The sequence below is a fragment of the Benincasa hispida genome, chromosome 3, assembly GCF_009727055.1.
Source record: "Benincasa hispida cultivar B227 chromosome 3, ASM972705v1, whole genome shotgun sequence".
Lineage (NCBI taxonomy): Eukaryota > Viridiplantae > Streptophyta > Magnoliopsida > Cucurbitales > Cucurbitaceae > Benincasa > Benincasa hispida.
The window spans coordinates 32,017,455-32,040,551 of record NC_052351.1 but is presented as its reverse complement, the minus strand read 5'-3'; the positions used below and the strand labels follow the sequence as shown (position 1 = coordinate 32,040,551).

The window sequence follows — 23,097 nt, the reverse complement described above, 5'->3', positions numbered from 1 at the left end:
TAAACAATGGAAGGAAAAAAAAAGCTTGTAAGGACATTCACTTTTTGTCCAATTCTCATTTTTTAAGAGATAAAGATATAAGAAATATAGCTCAATTAACATAAAATTTGTATTACCGTCTTCAAATCTACAAACATTCACCTTGAGTTTGCCTATTTAAACCCAACCAATTCCCACGAATGCTTCACACAACCATAAACAAGAAAAACTTAGTTCAAAGCCTCCAATTCCAACTCCCTCTCTTTTCTTTCCTTTACAATAATGGAATCCTTGTTTCTCACCACAAACCCACTGCTCGGTCGAAACTCTTCGCTTGCGTTGTTGCCTTCCTCCTCCTCCTCCATCTCGACTCAGCTGAGTAGCAAGGTCGAGGTTAGGAGAAGTAAAAGTGAAAAATTTAATAAGACAACGACGTATGTGCCAACATCCATCGTCGCCTCATCAGCATAGAAACGAAGGGCCGGTAAGGGGTTGTCTGCGAATGTACCGGTGGACGGTTCGGTTGCAGTGACGGGAAAGTGAAGGATGTGTCGTGGAAGGAAGTGCAATACGAACCGGGGTCAATCGGACATAGGGCACCGTTTCCGGGAGAGGTCGATAAAAAGAAGTAGATGGAGTATATTACAAAAATAGTGGGTTCAAAAGTGTATGATGTTGCTATTGAAACGCCATTGCAGCTTGCTCCCTTGTTGTCTTCTCAATTAGGGATTAATCTCTGGCTCAAGAGGGAGGATTCTCAACAGGTAAACTATACACTTGATAATTAATTTTTCCCGACTCTTAATTTCTATTCTAATTATTTTTCCTTATTGCATTAGTTTCTATCTGTTAAAAAGCAGCAGCTAATTCTTGGGAAGGGGAAATTAGATTAATTTAACTCGGTTTTATAACTATTTTATTGAGGATCTCACGTTAGAAAGATGGAGAAATTTGGTCTCACAATATTACAAAGTACATACATTACTTTTTTCATTGTCACGATTAATTCATATGGTAATAGAGCTTCATGAAATCTAGAAGAACCAACTACATTGAGAATCAAAACCCTTTGACTTAAAAAAATGTTTATCTACTTTCGACATAAGCACCTATAGCTTTGCTTTTGGAACTAGGAAAGGTCTCACATACTAATAATGGATATTAATGGTACTCACTTAGGAGGTGTTTGATAAATGGGTATGAGTTATTGAGTTGGGTGAGTATTTATTATCCATGTTTGTTAAGCCCATAAAGAAAACCTATGGGTTATTAAAACTCTTTTTTTACCCACTCAAAACTCTCATTTTTTATGCACTCAAAACTAGGATCTTTATATTAATATGGTTGTTTTCAAAATTTATTAGAGAAATAATAACTTTTGCATACGTCATGACATGTAATTTTTGTGTTTATATTATGACAAGGATATTATAAGTATCGAAAAGAACATATATTTTGTGATTTTTTTTTTTGGAAGCTGCCACATGTTCAGTCGGTTCATATTATTTTTGTGATCTTATGAAAAATGTTATTATACTACATCACATTCTCACCATCATAATCAAATGAAAGGTAATTATCTTTTGTACAATTTCAATTCCAAATATACTACCCATATTATATAAAAATATACTGTGAAATAATAAAGTTAAGTTAGCAAGATTCAATAAATATACATACAATAATACCAATTAGTAATTGGGATAATTACCTTCAATATATATACATACAATATACAATATACCAATTAATTGAGTAGCAATATGAAATATATTTTATTGGTATGTTTTACTGATTGAAGAGAATTAGAATTATTACAGTCTTTGAAAAGAATATATGAAAAATAATCTATTATGTTCTACAAATTGAGAAAAAAATTGAGATTGTCCAGTTTATGTCATAAATGATTTAAGAAAATACGTGTATATTTGAAAATTAATCAACAATAGCAAAACATAAAACTAAAAAATAAAAGAATGAAATAAAAAATAAATAAAAAAATAGAACTAATCTCATTCACAAAAAACTGCATCAGATCCCCAATTCAACTCAACTCTGCACAACAAACACAGATAATAATTATCAACTCAACTTAACTCTGCAAACAAACACAGACAATTTAACTCTCCAGATAATAATTACCAACACACCTTTAACAAGTATTTTGAGACAAAAAAAAAACTGTGATATATAATATATATATAGAAAAAGATGAGAAAAACAACAAAACAAAGACTCAATTGCATCCTTATCAGTCCCAACAATTTGGTTTAGCTTTAATCAAGAAAATAATTGGACCAAGAGCCTGCCCAAACTTTGTAAGGGGTTAATAAGGCATTTTCTATACTAATATACTAATTAAATAGACCAAATTACAAGAATATATTTTTTTCATGAATCATATAGTGGGTTACAATATTACATAAAAATCAAGCTCAAAAGTCTATAATACCCCTATTAATTTCTAGCCATTAAAGAGAAAAAAAAAACATTAAAAAACACACCAACATGGAAATGTGGAAATAATGTGTATTAAATTAGTTTTTTCTGAAATTTTTAATTTTTCTCCCTCCATGATTACCCCATTTTTTCTCCCTGGTCCACCACCTACGACACCTTCTCCATCTTCTTTACATTTTCTTTTTCAATTTAAAATATATATGTGTTTATTTTAAATAATATTTTATGTTTTAATTTATTGTGTTAGTATTATTGTTGTATAATGTGAAAATATATATTTTCAAAATAATTAAATATACATGCATAGATATGACAAATTATGTGAAATATATATCTCAATAGAAACGAGACTAAAATTAATTATGGAGTATATATTATAATTATTTTAAATGAATTTGGAATAACCTCTTATATATTTTAAATAAACATTTTATATATACAATAAAAAAAATAAACAGAAATGAAAATGAAGATTTGTAATTATAATTTTGCATTAATTATAGTCCATTAAAAAGGAAAAAAGTATATATTTGCAAAATAACAAAATATACATCTCAATTTCAAATATATATGTGTATAAATGACAAAGTATATGAAATACCTATCTTAATTGAAACGAAACTAAAATTAAAATATGTTGTATATAATATATAACAACCTTATATTTGTACTAATTTGAAATACATGTAGAATAAATCTCGTATATATTTCAAATAAACCTTGTATACATATATAAGAAGTGAAGCATAGATGAAAACAAATACTTTCAACAATAATTCTGCATTAAATACAACCACCGAATTTAAGGATTCTGAATGTTTGATCAAAATCCATAATATGTAAATAAAAAGGAAAATTTGTGACAAATTTGTAATTAATTAGAAAAAAATATTCTTCAAAAAAAAAAAAAAAGAGTCTAAAATCAAGGGAATACAAATCATGCATTAATGTAATATAATATTAAATTCGGTTTGAATTTTTTAAATATTTTAATAATAAAATAACATAAAATTTTAATATGAGAGAGAATGTATTATAAAATAATAAAAAAATTTCTAAAACTAAAAGATATATATCATACCCGTTAATGAATAAAATAAAAGATCATTAAGTGTAAACTTACCATTAATGATGACATATAATGAAATGTTAATTATTTTTTTAAAAAAAATCTCCAAATGATTATTAATATTAACGTTTTGAATTATGTTTAATATTTTGATTACAAAATAATACTAACATTTAATAATAGAGAGGGTGTACAATAAGGTTAAAATTGTTCCAAAAAATCTGAAAATTTAGTTAGGTAATATAATTAAAGTTTAGGACATTTATAAAATATTACTAGTAAAGTATGTCAGTTTTATAAATCCTTCTTAATTTTTTTCTAGTGATGTAGTCCACGAACTTCTTGGGCCAAAATAAAAAGTGAGTTCATCTATCTATCTCCTACTCCCCAAACTCCTTATAATTTGCACCTAACAGCTAGTTTCCTCCCCATTAATTCTTTACTATATAATCTTCATGTTTTTTAGAAAATTCAAAATCAAATGATTGTCAAACAAGGTCAGTTCAGTGAAATCGGAGATCAAATAAAAATAATAAGGATTGATTGTAATTATAAATGGATGTGACATATGTAGGTATTCTCATTCAAGATCCGGGGAGCTTATAATATGATATCTCAACTTCCAGAAAACCAATTGAAATTAGGGGTTATCTGTGCATCATCTGGGAATCATGCTCAGGGAGTTGCATTATCTGCTCAAAAAATAGCTAAAGAGGAGAGCACTGAGACAGGCATGACATTCATACCTCCTTAATGAAGATGTTATAGCTGGCCAAGGTACTGTTGGCATGGAAATTGGCCGTCAAATGAGGGGTAAAATCCATGCTATTTTTGTTCCTATTGGTGTTGGCGGTCTCGCTGCTGGTATTGCTTCTTTTTACAAGCTCGTTTATCCCGAGATAATTAATAACATCGACACTTCTTCTTCCGTCTTCTTATAAACTTAACACGTGATTGATTTTACCCTAGTTCATCTATCAAGACAGAAGAGCATTTGAGATAAGGAGTGAAGTTGTTTATAATCGTGAGACCAATAATGTAAGGAGTTAATAATAAGCCATTATACTCGATGTTAATAAACTGTGGAGATCGATCACAATTAGTTTATGAGCTTGGACAAATAAGAAATTGAGTTCATCTAAGTCCTCTCCCCACACCCTGGCCTTTAATGTCAGTGAGTGAGTGAGTGAGAGTGTTGTTGCTATCACATATATATAACTTGTTAGCAGTAAACTCTTGGGTTAATGGTTTGTGATTTAACACGGGCATGCAAGCGTTCTTATCCCTTGCAACCCCCTCGCTTTTCTTTGCTAACCCTTTTGTGTTATGCCTCAATGGGGTTAAATTACAGGTTCCGGTCTAGATGTATGAATACTTTCAAAAGTGTCGAATAGATCCCTGAAATTTATAAAGAACTTTATCGTAACTTATATGTATTTGAACTTTTGGCTTGATTGGTGTTTGAGTACATTATTTAGTTTGGAGAGTTGTTTGTTTGTGGATACAGGTAAAGATATTTGGGGTGGAACCAAATGATGAAAACTCCATGGCACAAGCATTGTATCGTGACGAGGTAGTGAATGTAACAGATATTGGACATTTTGCTGATGGTGTAGCTGTTCAACAAGTTGGGGATGAAACTTTTCGTATTTGCAGAGAACTCCTTGATGATGTAATTCTTGTTCCCAAAGAGGATATATCTGCCGCAATAAAGGTTTGGGATTGATTATTTCATTTGTGTAATGATCAATCATCATATTGAGTTAGAGAGCTAATAGTGTTGTTGCTTAATTATTATGAATAATTAGGACATATTTAGCGACGAGAGGAGCATCTTAGAATCTTCTGGTGCACTTTTCATTGCGGCAGCAAAGGCGTATTGCACGTATAATAATATTATGGGAGTAAATATTGTGGCAGTAACTAGTGGTGCAAATATGAACTTTGACCAATTACGTGAAATTTCTGATCTTGCCAATGTTGATCAGTCTATCATTTGTTCTATCTTGCCTGAAAAACCAGGAAGCTTGAAACAACTCACCGAGCTGGTTAGTTCTTTTGTTTTGTTCATTCATCCATTTTATGTCATCAAGTGTTTTTTTAAATTGCTAAAATCACTCGAAAATATTCTTTTTAATTATGAAAAACTAATTTAATGTTCGGTTCGGAAATCATGTTTCAAAGAGAAAATTTTCTATTACTATGTAGTTAATCATACTATATTAAGATGATAACATTCTTCCTAGATTTCAAAATGCTATACTTTTGGCAAAATGAACTTTGTCAACTCACTTAAGTACGTGTTTGTGGTTTAAATCCTTTATCCATCATATTAAAAAAAAATCACACTTTTATCCTTTGAGTTTTAAATTTAATTTATATTCGATCTTAGATTTTGAAATTTTTATTTTTACCTCAAATTTTTAAGTTTTGTTTCTATTAGGGCTTTAAATTATGCACTAAATATTAATTCCATCGCCAAGGTGAGCATTAATAAAAACTTGAGGGTAAAAGCGATTTTATTAAACCCATCAAACAAAGGGATTTTGTTAATTCCATTGCCAAGGTCAGCATTAATAAAAATTTAAGGATAAAAGCATAAAATATTAGAACCTAAGAACTAAATAAAAACTAAACATCAAATTAAATGAAAATTAAACTCAAAACTCAAGAGTAAAAATATAATATTTTGAAACATGTGAACTAAATGGAAATCAGACTCAAAATTTAAAGACCAAAAAGGTCATTTCTCTCTATATTATTTTTTCTCCAAACTTTCTTAACTATTTTTTTACAGCAATTGGAATGCACATATCATTGTGCATCTCACTCTCATTATACACATGTAATAATAATAAAATATTTTTAAAAAAATCAGGATAATTTGTAAAAATAAAAATAAAATATTTGAAAAAAATGAAGACAATTTGTCATATGAAAAATCATGATTGAAAAATTTTGTAGGATGCACAAAAATAAGCCGTCAGAATGCACCTAAGTGATTTTTAACTTGACGATGTGATTATGGCGGTCTTTCATTTTTTTTTTTTTTGAGATAAGTCTTTCAAATTTGTTATTAATTGTTAAATGTCATTCTATTAATTTATAATTTTATATAAGAGTTGTTTTCAAATATAGAAAAATGAACGAAAATATTTATAAATTATAGTAAAATTTTAGAATTATCAATGATAGATGCTGATCTATCAGTGTCCATCAATGATAGTTCTAAAATTTTACTATATCTTATAAATATTTTCAACAGTTTTATCATTTTGAAATAATTTCCCCTTATATAGCTTTAATTATCATGTTTAATTGGGTGAAAAAATTTAGATTTGCAGTTGGGTAAAAACATTACAGAAATGACATACAGATTTAGCTCTGGCTCAGAGGATGCTGTTGTTGTTTATAAGTGCTTCTCAACTTTATGTCAATTATTGGAGCTTATTATAAAATTAACATACTTTTCTCATTATTATTAGTGTTTTATTTTTCCTAGTAATTAATCATAAATTTGGTAAATATAATGGTATTGCGGAGTTAGTGCAGTATATCAACAGTAAAATAGTTACATTCTGTTTATTAGTCACAACAATTTATTTGTTACATTCCGTTATAACAATTTATTTGTTACAACAGTTAAGATTCTGTTTGAGTTTGTTTGTATTTTCCAACTGTTAGTTAGTCAAGCAAACTAACAAGTTCTTATAAAAGGAACTTGAAGTATGTAAATACAATAAGTGAAAGTAATAAGAAAGTATTTCCACATACCTTTTCTCTCCATTTGTTATGGTATCAGAGCATTTCCGCAAGAGAGAAAATTAAAAACCCACCCGAACGCCATTACCCTCGTGCAGTCCTATCATGACGACATCAGAGAGTTCAACGTCCGACAACTCTTCGGAACTCGACGCCCAAATGAATCCCTTCATCCTTCATCATTCGATCATCCAAACCACCAATCTGGTATCTACACCACTTGCAGGATCAAGCAACTACTCTTCATGGAGCACAGCAATGAAACTTGCATTATCAGGGAAGAACAAGATTGGTTTTATTACTAGAACGATTGAAAAACCATCAGAAGGAAGTTTACAATCAGCATGGAGATGTAATAATGATGTGATAACCTCATGGATTATCAACTCAGTCTCAAAAGAAATTGCTGCCAGCTTAGTTTATAGGGGAAGCGTCAAAGAGATATGGGATGAATTAAAAGAAAGGTACCGTCAGTCCAATGGGCCACATATATACCAGTTGAGAAAGGATCTTGTAAATACTACTCAAGGAAACCTTTCAATGGAAGTATATTACGAAAAAATCACTACGATATGGCAAGTATTTGTTGAATACAGACCAACGGATGAATGTACTTGTCAAGGGTCAAAGAAGATGATAGAATTCTTGAATGCAGAATTTGTAATGACATTCCTTATGGGCTTAAACGAGTCATATGCACAAATCAGAGCACAAATTCTATCGATCGACCCTTTGCCAACAATAAACAAGGTATTCTCTCTTATCATCCAAGAAGAAAGGCAAAGATCCATTGGATCTACACCTATAATTGAAAGTAAACTCTAATGGCTAATGCTGAGAAAAGGTTTACATCTGAGAAATCTAAGAAGAAAGATACTCGGCCAGTATGCACTAACTGTGGATATAGAGGGCATATTTCTGACAAATGTTAGACTACATGGTTATCCACCAGGGCATAGACTAGCAAATAACAATTCAGTCCTTCAACAAAGGCCATTATTTGATCACTTTGAAAACAAAGGTATTACTGAAAATCTTGTTGTTAATACCTTAGAACGCTTATGTGAGGATAACTACGGTATTGATGATTCACAACCTCATATTGAAACCTCAAAAGAAACCAATCATACCACCCAAACAACCATTCCCACAGCCCCAAGAAGGTCACTGAGAGCACATTACCCACCCTCCTACCTAAAAGACTTTCACTGTAACTTCACATCCCACAGAAAATCACCCTTTCCTCTTCACAAATACCTCTCATATAATACTTACAACCAAAACCATAAGACATACATCCTAAATGTCACTTCCATCTATGAACCCACCTATTACCACCAAGCCGTGAACCACCAGATTTGGAAGAAGGCTATGGGAGAGGAAATAGAAACCATGGAATGAACTAATACATGGACTATTGTCTCTCTTCCAAAGAATCATCATACTGTAGGTAGTAAATAGGTTTACAAAGTCAAGTACAAACAAGATGGAACAGTTGACAAATATAAGGCGAGACTTGTAACAAAAGGCTACAATCAACAAGAAGGAATAGATTTCTTAGACACCTTCTCACCTGTCGCCAAAATTGTCACTGTTAAAGTCTTCTTCGCCCTTGCTGCATCCTAGAATTGGTCACTCACTCAAATGGACATCATTACCTTCCTAAATGGTGATTTGTTTGAAGAAGTGCATAGTCTTTGCCATTGGGTTATCAAACCTCACAAGTACCACGGAAAAGTGAAAACTAGCTTGCAAACTTAACAAATCTATATATGGGCTGAAATAAGCCTCGAGACAATGGTTTCTCAAGTTTACAGCTGCTCTATCTTCACATGGCTTTCATCAATCCAAGTCTGATTATTCTCTTTTTACCCGAGGACATGGACATGATTTTGTTAGCATTGTTGGTATATGTAGATGACATATTACTAACCGGACCATCCCCTCAAATAATCAGCTCAGTCAAAGAAGTCCTCAAAGGACATTTCAAGCTCAAGGATTTAGGCCAGGTGAAATATTTTCTGGGATTAGAATTATCCAGATCTCAACAAGGGATCATGATTTCCCAAGAAAATATTGCCTCTAATAACTTGAGGATACTGGATTTCTTGAAGCTAAACCAACTACAACTCCTATGGATTCCAATTAAAACTATCAAAGAATGAAGGAGAGCTTCTAAAGGCAGTGACATCACATGTTATAGGAGACTGATTGGCAGGCTTATATATCTTCAAATATCTCGGTCAGACATATGCTTTGCTGTTCATTGCTAAGCCAATTCATCCACAGCCCCACTAAAGCTCACTTCAATGCCGCTCATCACTTACTCAGGTACCTAACACGTCTCCTGGACAAGGCATTTTAATCAGCCCTATCACTTCCTTTCATTTAAAAGCCTTTGTGGATGCTGATTGGGGATCATGTCCTGATACTAGAAGATCCATTACTAGTTTCTGCATATTCCTAGGGGCATCTATCATATCATGGAAATCAAAGAAACAAGCCACCGTTTCTAGATCTTCTGCAAAGCGGAGTACAGGGCACTAGCCTCAGTTACTAGTGAATTAATGTGACTCAACTCCTCAAAGATCTTCAGGTTAAGATCCTAAAGCCCACTACTGTATTCTGTGACAATCAAGCTGCTATTGCCATTGCCTCTAATCCAATGTTTCATGAGAGGACAAAACACATAGAAATTGATTGTCATTTTGTTCGGGACAAGATAGCTGATGGGTTCCTTAAGGTTCTCCCTATCCAATCTAGTCAACAACTCGCAGACATGTTCACTAAAGCATTGCCTACATCTGTTTTGTCTAAACTAGTATCCAAGTTGGGCATCATTGACATTCATCGTCCAACTTGAGGGGAGTATCAACAGTAAAACAGTTACATTATGTTTATTAGTTATAACAATTTATTTGTTACATTCTGTTATAACAATTTATTTGTTACAATAGTTAAGATTATGTTTTTGAGTTTGATTCTGTTTGAGTTTGTTTGTATTTTCCAGCTGTTAGTTAATCAAGCAAACTAACAAGTTCTTTTATAAAAGGAACTTGAAGTATGTAAATACAATAAGTGAAAGTAATAAGAAAGTATTTCCACATACCTTTTCTCTCCATTTGTTACAGTAGGTTCAGAACTTGAAGAAATGGTGCAGCTTTTGAATTCTTCTGGCTTTAAAACTTACACTTTATCAGATAATCCTTTTGTTACCAATCACCTACGTTACATGGTAAATAATTTAATATATTTTCTTAATTATGAATTTGGAATATGCTTTGATTAATTTCTAATCAACACATTTTTTATATTTTTTTTTCAATTTTTCAGACGGGAGGCAGAGCAGATGTTGAAAACGAAACTCTCTTCCGTTTTACATTCCCAGAAAAACAAGGTGCTTTAAAGCACTACCTCAAAGACTTTAAGCATAACTGGAACGTTTCCTTATTTCACCATCGTGCTCAGGTAAAAAAATCGAGTCGCACCCTCCGTTTTTGATAACTATTTTGGTAGTTGGTTTTTAATTTTTGAAAATTAAACTTTTAAGCGTCTTCTATTTCTTTGTTTTTTTTTTCTGTTAACTAATGTTTTCAAAGTAGAAATAAGATTGGTAAACTAATGAAAAGTACTTGGGTACATCATCTTGATTTACACCTATCTTCTTACAACCGCTCGTACTAATTATTATGTTTGTCATGTGGCAAATTCTTTTTTATTTATTTAAAAAATATTTTTTTGAGTTTTTTCTATTGTATGTTAAATACAATAAAGATGCACCAAGTATTGATAAAGAAAAATTATCCTAAATTTCATTCGATGGTTCACATATTTCTTGAAGAAACACTTGAATTCTTAGTTTAATACTTGAATTCATAAAACAAAACAAGTTTTCGAAAAATATTTTTTTTAATGTTTAATTTTTGACTCGATTATTTAAAACATTAGTACAAAGTGAATAAAAAACAAAGAACTTAGAGGTGAATGTAGTATTTATAAACTTAATTTTCAAAAACGAAACGGGGTCTTAGTATTTTTTTTATTTTTTGTTTTTAAAATTTATATTTGTTTTTTCTCAATTACTTAATTATAGTTTTCGTCCTTCATAAAGAAAAAAACTTATATTTCTAGTTAAATAATTTTAAAAACAAAAATAACTTTCTGAAAATAAATGTTTTTAGATTTCAAAACTTGACTTGACTTTTGTAAATATCAGTAAAAAAGTGAATAACAAACCATAAAAACTTATTAGTAAAACTATTCAAAGTATCAAAAATGTGAGAAAAACAAATATAATTTTCAAATAAAAAAACATATGGTTATCAAACGAAGCTTTAACTATCTCTCACCTTGTATAACGGTTTTTTTTTTTTTTTTTTTTTTTTTTTTTTTTTTTTTTTGTGGTTGAACTTGAACAGGGCATTCTTACTTCAGATGTATTAGTTGGAGTTAAACTGGAGAAATCAGAGGAGAAACATTTCCATGAATATATAAAGAAAGTTGGGTATAAATATGAGGTTGTCTCTGAAGATGATGCAGCCAAAGTTCTAGCAAAACTCTAAATCATCATATCAATACCATTCCACTTCATTTCACTTAACCCACCACAACTTCATCACATCAATCACCTTCAATTTTACTTCCATAATTAGTGGTTGCTACCTCTTCATCTTTGAAGTTAGTAATGAATAAAATCCCTTTGTTTCATGGGTTTAATTATTAAATAAGATGATGTTGATTGGAAGTTAGTGAAATGGAGAGTAATTTGGCTTGTATTGCCAACACTATATTCTTAACAATCTGCATATGTTTTATAAATGAAAGTAATGCAACTGCCTTTCTTTTCTTAAACCAAAATGTGTTCTCTCTCTCTCTTTCCTAGGTTGATTAAGAGATAATTTAGTTAATTAGAGTTCCAACGAAATAAACGGAAAAAAAAAAAAAAGACACTCAAAAGTATACCGTATTTATTATGTCTACTCTTTTATAATGGAAGATTCTACTATGATGAAACATTTTTGCTATTTTTCAATATGCATCTTTAAAATTTGGTATTTCTCTTGTTAACCAATTATTAATGTCCTAGACTAAATTATTAAGCCTATTTCTGAGCTTATTCAAGTTTTATAAAAATTAGGTTAAAATACTATTTTAGCCTCTATAGTTTAAAGCTATTCAATTTTAGTTATTACACTTTTAAATGTCTAATTTTAGGCATTGAACTTTCGCTAATTCTTAAAATTAGTCATTTGAAGTTAATTTTTGTCGAAATTGGTTCGATAATAATAATAATTTTCATACAATAAAATATAATGTGTGAAGAATATGTTCTCAAAATTTCTAGTAAAAATGCTATTATGTAATAATTTTTTTTTAAAAAAAAAAATCAACAATAAACAAATAGTAGGGGCTAAATTTAAGATTTATTAAAAATTTAGAGACTAAAATTAAACATTAAAATTTTAAATTTCATCTTTAAAGTAGAAGGATTAAACTAATATTTTAATCAAACAATAATTTATTTGAAATTTCATCTTCAAAATCATCGTCAAAATGGAGGAAATTCAACTTTCCCCTAGTCCGAAATATTAAGGAGCTCGATACAGTAACATGTTGATTGAAAGTTGACATGTCTGCTCGATATTTAGTACTCTACTTCTAACTTATGCTACAAATCACTCTTTAAATAGTTCAATAAAAAGCTATTGTAGCTATTGACTTCCAAATACTACAACTCGGTAATCAACCTTCCATCTAGAGGGACAAAAATGAATTTTAAATGGAGGTACCCTCACTTTCTTGCTAAAGCAAGACCTTAAATCCCGGGCCTTTGTCCCTCCAAAATTACGGGGAAAAAACAATTTTTGCTGAGGGGTTTCTACATAAAAGACCTAAAGAAACCCTATATTTCATAAATGTTTTAAAATTTGATTTTTTTTTCAATATGATTTTTAGGGTTAATTTTGAATAATTAAACCCTTAATTTCATTTGTTTATATCCATTTTTTATATATTTTTTCCTTTTTTTTCAAAGTACTTTAATGATGGGAGAGAAAATATATTTATTATACAGAGAGAAAATGCATTTAATATAATTTTTCTCATTTATCAATCGGAGAGAATATCTTTATTGTAATTATTTTCCATTTTTCAATTTGGAAAAAAGTGAATTTAATGAAATTTTATTTTCTATTTACGTTGGATTTCACATATCAACTTTCGGTTTTTTTGACGGATTAATGGTTATTTTAAATATATGTTAGAACTTTTTTTATGGATTCATGGTTATTTTAAATATACCTTAGAATATTTTGTTAGGTATTTGAAAATATTCTAACTAATATATGAAATATACTATAGTTTATAAATTAGAGATTGACTCAATGTTTGACATAAATCACAGTATAAACAAATATATAAAATATACCACGATATATAAATCTTCATAAATTTCATTTAGACCATAGTATATATTGTTGGGTTTTATGTCCTAAAACTCGTAGATGGTAAATGTTATTAATTGACCGTCATCAATAAAGAGTTATAGATATTAATTCAATAAATGTTATTGTATTGTTTTCTATTTTGTCTTTATAATCCTAAATCTAATAAACTAACATCCAAAGCTGTCTTATGAGTTTTGAACTGTATGTAAAGACATATAGAGATCAATATTCAAGATACAGTCTAAAGGGTCTATAGTATAGGGATAAAGTTGGGTACCTTATCCTGGTAACACTATGGATACGACCCACTTTGTATTTGATACAAACGCAATGATTAGATCCATTCGTGTTGGTGACATGTGAGTAGGGGTATTCTATGCAATGAGTTTGCATAAAATCGGGCCGCAAAATAGTAACCACTAGATGTATTACCATTGACTAGTTCGGTTTCTATTTCATTAGGATGACCTAGGCAACTTAGTCTTAATCTTGAGTATAATATGAACTCCTGTACACGAGGGATTGTCCTTTGATTTGTATGAGTGAGAATGGCCAGTTCATCAATTCAATAAGCCTACCATTTTGGGGACAAGACCAAGTAGGCAGCTGGGAACATAATAATACAATATGAAATTCATTCTTTCCCCTCTTCAGGGTAAGTAAATAAGTTTTCCATTAAGTGGTGTCTCTGGGACTTGACAAAGGGTCCTACCTCCTCATTGGCTTGAGAAGAGTTTCTATTTATTGGTTGGACCATAAATATGTTGTTCATTAGAGGAGCACAGGTACTTAAGAAGTCAAAGGTAGCCCAAGAGTATGGTAATTTGACCCAATTAGAGTTACGAACACTCATGAAGGACTAACTTGTTTTTATTAGTTTATATCCATGGACAGAGAAATATATTTGTAATGAGAAGTGCAGATATGAATCTTTAGTGAAGTGTACCCATAGTTAACAAATATTGATTACCTTTGTTAATGAGTTTAACCAACTAATCTCATATCGTTGGAGCTTCTGATCTACAGGTCCACCAGGTCTCCTTGTTAGCTCGCTAAAGGATATTAAAGAGGAATGATTTGAATTGTTCAAATCAATTTGAGAAAATTGTATATTAATATGATTAATATGTAATTGATTATGGATATGATCTATAATTCAAATTAAGTTGGAAAGAAACATTTGAATGAAATTCAAATAATTAATTCAAATGAATTAGATTCACAAAGAATTAATTAATAAATAGAGAGGTATTGCACATAGACATACGATATTTATGATATTAAAAATATATATGTTAAATTGGATTTAATGTATAAATAGTTATTTAATTAATGTGGTAATTAATTAAATAAGTGTTATTTAATAAATTATGAAAAAAGAAAAATAAGAAAAAGACTTGGAGAAAGGGGTTGACCTTTCTTTATATAAAGTCTTCCTTATAGCTCTTTTGACAAAAGGATTCATTGTGCAAATTTTTTCCAAGCCACAAAAAGAAATCTTCTCTACTCTCCTAAAGGTTTTCCTCTTTATTCTCTTCTAATAGTTGGATACCACCTATCCTTATATTGGAATCCTTGAGAATAACAATGTTATTCTTATGGTCATGTTCAAGATTGTTTGAGGACACATTCATGTTCAAGATCGTTGGAGGAGTCGTTCGTTGGAATGTCGAGAGGATCGTTCTAGGAGCTTGGGAATCTACAAAGGTGAGAACGGTTCTTTCCTTTCTCTAAAGCATGTTATTTCACATGTTTATTCTACACATGTTCTGTTTTAATACACTGATTTTGTTTATGTAAAAATCGGTTTGTGGGATGTAAGGCGTTCACTCGCTTCCACTTAGGATTCAAATCCAATCAATTGGTATCATAGCCCAATTTCTTGCATCTTCGTTGTTCGTATCTTTTGAAACAAAAATCAGTTTAGATGTGGGTTATTAAGTCTACATTTTGAATAAAGGTTTGCAAGACTAGATGTTTTCGATTTTGGCACTTAGATTACTATTAATATGATCAAAATGTAAAGGCCCGTTGTATTTTTGGGCAAATTTAATTCTTGCTTCGAGTCTATAAGTCCCTTTCGATCAATAGAGCAACTGTGCTGAAGAGATCGGAAGAAATAGAGGTGTTCGGGACAAGTTGGGAGATGAAAACATGCAAAACAGAGGCATTTTGCCTTTCAGCGTCGCAATGCTGCGACGCTGAAAGGCGAGGTGGTATGGCGCAACGCATGAAATTCGTAGCGTCGTAACGCCGAGGGGCAACGTTGAGGAGTGATGTGGCTGTTGAGACATTTGACCTAATTTTGCTTTTTTATTTAATTAATATTAATTAATTAAATTGATATAATAGTTATATTAATTTAATCAATAATTTTCGTATTAGGATGCCAAAATTGGTCCCATTTTTGCTTGTTAAATTAAATTAACTATGCATTGGATGTATATTTAAATAATATTTTGAATTCATATTACATATTATATGTCATATAGAATCAAAATACCCACCTTAGGATAAACATATACATGCATCATAATTAAATGTAAGGGTTATATTTTATAGATGCATGATTAAATTAGCATGCTCATGTATCATGATATAAGTATTATTTTATAATGATGTATGATTACACTAAGCATGTTCATGCATCATGCTATATTAAAATTGTTATAATACACAGTGGAATGATATATGTGAATGCTTGATTTTCATGTATAATTTATATAAGTCTTATATTTATAAAATGAAAATGGAATTTGTATTAAGTATGACATTACTTAGATTAATATAATATGTTGTATTTAATCAATGTCATAAGATGCAAATTTATAGGTTTTAATAAACATTAAAATATAAGTGTTATAGTTTTATTGAGATAGTTTAAAACCTATAATCAAGAGTTGCATGCAAATATAGGTCCAAATTAATTTTAAATTGTTTAAAATTGATCAACCTAGACTAATGTTGGAGTTATTTCTAATAGGATTAGAAACAGGTTAACATTTTTAATTTGTTTTAATAGGATTAAAATAAATTTAATGAAAAGATTAAACTTATAAAATAATTGTCCATTAGAGACCTTTGTCTAAGGAAGGTTCTGTCTAGAAGGGGGTATTTAAGCTAACGGAAATAGAACACCTCCACTTGGGAACCGACCTGGAAGTTGAATTGATTAAATATTTTATAAGCATGAATTAAATGATTGATTTCAGTTTAATAAATGAAATCAAGTATTGATAAATCATTCAATATAAATGTTCTATTGAGCAAATTAAAAGGATTTAGATAAATTCATTAGCAGATTTTTGTTGGGGTTGATGCCCTAAACTCTCGTAGGATCCTGTAGTTTGTAAACACTTATATGAACAAACGCTTGTGATGTAATGAGATATTTTCTTCACAGTTACCTATGAAATATGAGATGTTTTATTTGTATTTACCATAAACCAATAAACTAAGATCCTTGGTTGTCGTTGTAACTTAAGTATGTATGTAGAGACATACAAGTAGATCATGCCTTAAGTGATAACCAAAATGGTTTGTAGTATATCGATATAGGAGGAAAACCATATCCTTGTGACACTACGGATATGACCCGCTTTATAAATAGTTACAAGTGTTGTGACTTGGTATAGATGGTCTGATCCTGATCATTCATGTGGAGACATGCAAGTGGGGGTGTCTTATACAAAGGAGTTTGTATAAGATCGGACCACAAAGTGTTTAGTCTCGTTATATAATGTCGTTCTGACAGAGACTTTCATTTCATTAGGATTACCAAAGGTAACATGACCTTAATCTTGCGTGAGTTGAGAACTCCTGCCTATGAAGGCGATCCTTTGATTTGCATGGGTCCGAGTGGCCAGATTGTCAACTCAAACCTATCACTTTAGAGATTTGTCTAATTGGGGAGTTAGGAACTCAGTTACACAAGATGGAATTCACACCTTCCCCGAAGTAGGGGTAAGTAGATAGATTGCTCCCTTAAATGTTGATTCTGGGGCTTGAACGATGTGGCGCCACACACCTTTTCAAGGTCTGAGAAGAATCAGTGGTATTTAAGGAGCCAGATGTAACTACAGGGGCAAAATGGTAAATTGGCCCAGTGGTACTTAAGGAGCTAGATGTAACTACAGGGGTAAAACGGTAAATTGGCCTAGCTGTACTTATGAGCGATCTATGAAAGGTTATCGTACTGTTGACTGATTATATCCGATGGACACAGAAATATATTTGTGGTGAGAAGAGTGCAGCTGTCGGTCTTTAGTGAAGTGCCCAACAATTACGGATGGTGGATCTCGTGACTAAAGAGTTTAGTCAGCAATTCACGTACCGTTGGAGCTTCAAGCTACAGGTCCATAAGCTCCCCTTGGTAGCTCAATGGATTCAAGTTGAGAATCAGTTTTTGGATCAGTTTGAAGTGTTCAAATTGACAAGAGGGAGTTTGATTATATATGATATAATTAAACTGGTTCAATTATATGTGATATAGTTGACATGATGTGTGAGATACATTAATTGGAGGAAAATGATAAAAATATGATTTATATCAACAACAATCACATATAGTGATTAATCTTGATATTTGATGAAGATTTTTTTTTTCTTTTCTCTATTTTCGTCTCTTAGATTTCTTTTAGCTAGTTTTACTTTTTTTTTTTATTACATTTATTTCTCCGATGAGTGTGCGTCTAAGATTGGAGGTTGTGTAAATCTTGGGAAGCGATCGACAATTTGATTTAGCATTAAGGCCACACTGAATTTTGTTTTCAAGGCAGTAGATCTTCCACGGCACAAAAACAATCAACATTTGATTTTTCACTCAATTCCACCATTTTCATCCGCTTGTCCTTGATTCCCAGTACTCCCATTCTGCCAGAGAAAACCTAGCTAATCACGCTATCAGCCTCTCTTATGCCCCACAATGTGGTTCGTTGGCATAGGTTAAGAACCAAAATATTTTTCCAAAAATGCCTCATTTTGTTAATCTAAAAACCAACCAAGCAAGAAGAACTGTGTGCTCAATATGCTTCTCGAGATTTGGGTTTAGTGTGGTATCACACCCCCTCCCAGATCACTCTCTTAACCTAAAAAGGAATGTGAAGACAATAATGAACCCTCTTGTGACATCTATTGTCCACTTGTTTCCTGTTTAATCTGTTCACCTGTTCTTGCTTGATCCGATAAACAATAACACGTGTATATGCATTCATCTTATAGCTTGTAGCCTTATAGGCATTCAGTAACTTCTAACATCTTACACACAAGCCCAACATACACGAATATTTATGAACATATACAACCAAATAGTTTTACACTCATTTCTCTGCTAAGATGTTTACATGACAACTCAGACCAAAACAATATACATACAAAATCTAAGAAAATTTTGAACTATCAGAAACCTTTGAAGTCGTGGCAGACTTGACTGTAGTAGGCTAGGCACTGGAAACTCGTTCTTTACCTGGAAAAAAGAAAAGATTTGAAAAGAGTGAGTTGAGAAGCTCAGTGAGTGACAGGTTTAAAAATAATTAAGTATGTAAACCATTCCAAAAATTCAAGGTTATAACCATATTACTTGGTCCAGAAAAAACATTTAGTAAACTCATGGTTCATAAATCAAGCATAAAATTAGTAAAATTAGTAAACCATGAAACATAGTAAGCTTAAATTCTCAACATTCATAATTCTTACACAAAACTTGTACCCAAAACCTTAGTTGAGGTAGAGCAAGCTCAATACACCAAATGTAAAAAACTTAGCAAGTAAACTCAATATAATGAACGTTGATAACTCTCATATGTGCACAAAGAAATACCCACAAAATAGTTAGCACCCCTGCACACGGTCTAAAACCTATGTGTGTGCCAAGGTAGGTCTAAAAGACCTATATCATACTCATTTACTGGATTTCCCAGATACCTTCTACTATCCTTGAGTATCAGGAATCCTTAATCCAGGGTTAAAACATAGTGAATTAAAAACTATTCTTTGGTAGACCATAACATGCTATAGACATGAAATCATATATAATACTTTCTTTCCTTTATAAGCACAATACTTTAGAAAATAAGCTTTCAACACATCGTTCAGATAAATCATGCTTAGTAAGAAAATCATGCTTTAAACATACCACTTTAGAAGATAAATCATAAACTCATGGTAAGTAAATCATATTCAGCTTGTCATTTAGAATAAGAAGCCCAATTTATCAGTCACAGTCACTGGTTGGCTCCCAAGGGTCTGTAAGCCACCCCAATCTCCACTTGGCCTGAAAAGTGGATTATAAACCCCTGGTTATTCTCTAGACCATCTCTTAAACCTAATAGCTTTCAAATATTCCATACATATAATCATACTTTCCCTAGTTTCTATTTAACCCTTAAATTCTTCTTAAAGTCCATACTTAGTCAAGGCTAAAAATTCGAGAAAGCCTCAAGTGGACTTAAAGATAACCCACCAACACCAAATGATCAAAAGAAGCATAATGGTGAGCCAACATGCAGCTAGGGGCACGAGAAGGAATAGGTCATGGGTGCAAGGACACCTATATGGGCATATCAATGAAAAGCATATTATTCACAAAAATCCATTAGCACCTAGGAAACTCGAACGGCCTCCTGAAGGTGCTCTTATCAAAGAGAACCTATGAGTGGAAGCAAGATCATTCCAAATTCATTGTGACAGAATTACAAGCATTCACAAACATACAAACTAGTCATGCATCTTCTAACAAATTACGACATGCTTTCATCAATAAATATAAAGGGACGAGAGACATACCTTTTGAAGAACTCTTATTCTAACTTTCTCTTACTCTCATGGAGTTTTGGACCAGCACCTCTCACTGTCGCTTAGAATGCCAACCCAATTGTCTAGTGGATCGTCTGGTCAATCACGAACAATCTTCTCCACGAACAAGTAAACCTTTTGGATACCACCACTCAGTGACCTTGGTATTCTCAGAGTGACAATCCAGGAGGTGTGGGCTCTGTTGGATTTGGTAGAGGGAATAAGGAAACTATGATCGAACTTAACGACGAAGCAAGTGGGAGAGTATAGAGTCTATCATATAGACTTTGTGCTTGATCGTTTAGTAAAAGACAACAGGTACACGATCGTTTAGGAAAAATAGCTTGATCATTTACACGATAATTTAGAGAATATCACTCAGGCACGTGATCGCTTAGTAAAAGATTACACAATCGTTTTGACAAATGCGCGTGTACACGATCGTTTAGACAAACACTTGAAGTTGTCATATAGTCTCTCGTGAGCTAAACGATAGGCAATGTCCTTAAATGATGCGATTCAGCCAAAATGAGAACATTTTTCATTTTATCCTTTAATTATGAAAATTGAATAAAACCTCCCACTTTCACACATGGTTAAGGAGAACCACCACCAATTATCTCATAATTGTTTTAATTACAAATAAATATAATAACTAACTTACCATATTATATTTATAACTATAGTTTTAATATCACATTATATGTAACATTTAAACCATAGTCCTTTTCTCCTTTACTCGATATAAATCATATTTATATTATTTTCCTCCAATTAATGTATCTCATATATCATGTCAACTATATCATTATAATTGAACCAGTTTAATCATAACATATATAACCAAATTATCTCTTGTTAATTTGAACACTTCAAACTGACCCAAAAACTGATTCTTAACTTTAATCACGAGATCTACCATCTGTTAACTGTCGGGCACTCCACTAAAGACCGACAGATACACTCTTCTCACTACAGATATATTTTTGTGTCCATCAAATATAACCAGTCAACAATACGATAACCCTTCACAGATGCTCATAAGTACAGTTGGGCCAATTTACTGTTTTTCCCTGTAGTTACATCTAATTCCTTAAGTACCACTGATCCCTCTAATGAAAAATACATCATAGTCCTACTATGAGTGGACATTTCTTGGGTTTTGAGAAGGTGCGTGGCACCACATCGTTCAAACCCCAAAATCAGTCCTTCAGGGAGCAATCTATCTACTTACCCCTACTTCAGGGAAGGAGTGAATTTCATCTTGTGTAGCTGAGTTCCCAGCTCCCCAATCAAACAATTCACCAAAGTGGTACATTTGAGTCGATGATTTGACCACTCTCACCTATGCAAATCAAAGAACCGCCCTCAAAGGTAGAAGTTCCCAACTCACTTAGGATTAAGGTCATATTACCTATGGTCATCCTAGTGAAGTAAAGTCTCTCTCATGAACGACGTTATATAACGAGACTAAACGCTTCGTGGTTCGACGTTATGTATAGGACACCCCCACTCGCATGTCTCCACATGAATGATCAGGATCAGACCATCTATAGCACGTCACAACACTTATAATTATCTACAAAGCGGGTTGCATCCGTAGTGTCACCAAGATAAGGTTTCCCTCTTATATCCATATACTACAGACCATTTTGGATATCACTTAAGGCATGATCCACTTGTATATCTCCACATACATGTTTAAGTTACAATGAAAACCAGGGATTTTAGTTTATTGGTTTATTTTCTTTACCACAAATCAATAAACATAAAATCCCTGGTTATCTTTATGTGACTCAAGCATGTATGTGGTGACATACAAGTGGATCATGTCTTGAGTGATAACTAAAATGGTTTGTAGTATATGGATATAGGAGGGAAACCTTATCCTGGTAACGCTACGGATGTGGCCCGCTTTGTGGAATGGTCACAAGTGCTGTGACTTGTCACAAATAGTTTAATTCTGATCATTCGTGTTGGGGACATGCGAGCGGGAGCGTCCTATATAAAGAGTTTGTATAAGACCTGACCACGAAGTGATAACGTCTTGTTATATAACACCGTTCATGACAGAGACTTCACTTCACTAGAATGACCATAGGTAACATGAACTCAATCTTGAGTGAGTTGGGAACTCCTGCCATTGAGGGCGATCCTTTATTTTGTATGAATGCGAGTGGCCAGGTCACCGATTCAAACCTACCATTTTAGGGATTCGTCTGATTTGGGAGTTGGGAACTCAGCTACACAAGATGGAATTCACTCAATTTTTCAAGGAAAGGGTAATAGATAGATGACTCCCTTAAGGGCTAATTTGTGGGCTTGAACGATGGGCACCACACACCTTCTCTCTGCTCGAGAGGTGTTCACACATAGTTGGACTATATTGTATTGTTCATTAGAGGAATCAGTGGTACTTAAGGATTGAGATGTAACTACAGGAGCAAAACGGTAAATTAACCTAGCCTGTATTATGAGCATCTGTGAAGGGTCATCGTACTCATGATTGGTTATATACAATGGAAAACAAAATATATCTGTATAAGAAGAGTTCAGCTGTTGGTCTTTAGTGGAATCACTAAAAGTTAA

General features: G+C 32.1%; 1 pseudogene; it reads left to right on the top strand.

Moving 5' to 3' along the window:
- Positions 1 to 261: 261 nt before the first annotated feature.
- LOC120074024 lies at positions 262 to 11,832 on the top strand (annotated as a pseudogene).
- The last annotated feature ends 11,265 nt before the right edge of the window (positions 11,833 to 23,097 follow it).